The sequence below is a fragment of the Lupinus angustifolius genome, chromosome LG15, assembly GCF_001865875.1.
Source record: "Lupinus angustifolius cultivar Tanjil chromosome LG15, LupAngTanjil_v1.0, whole genome shotgun sequence".
NCBI lineage: Eukaryota > Viridiplantae > Streptophyta > Magnoliopsida > Fabales > Fabaceae > Lupinus > Lupinus angustifolius.
This window is the reverse complement of record NC_032023.1, coordinates 17244558-17244942: the sequence shown is the minus strand read 5'-3', so window position 1 is coordinate 17244942 and position 385 is coordinate 17244558.

The following is a 385-nucleotide window of genomic DNA, read 5'->3' as shown; positions in this document are numbered from 1 at the left end:
AACCCTCAATGATGAATAATCAGGAGGATGACCATACAATCTTTCAAAATGAGACAAACCTGAAGTAACAGAAGAAGGAAATCTGTTAATGACATGAACCGCAGTTTTGACAGCCTCACCCCAGAACTCAGAAGGAGCCGATGCTGACAGAAGCATAGAACGGGCTGTTTCAAGAATGTGACGATGCTTTCTTTCAGCAACTCCATTTTGTTCAGGGGTGTCAGTACAAGAGGCTTGGTGAACTGTTCCATCAGAGGAAAGTAACTCAGAGAATTTGTTAGAGGTGTATTCACCACCTAAATCACAGCGGAAGCACTTAATAACAGAGTTATATTGAGTATTAACCAAAGCACGAAAATGACAATAAATACCAAAGAATTCAGAA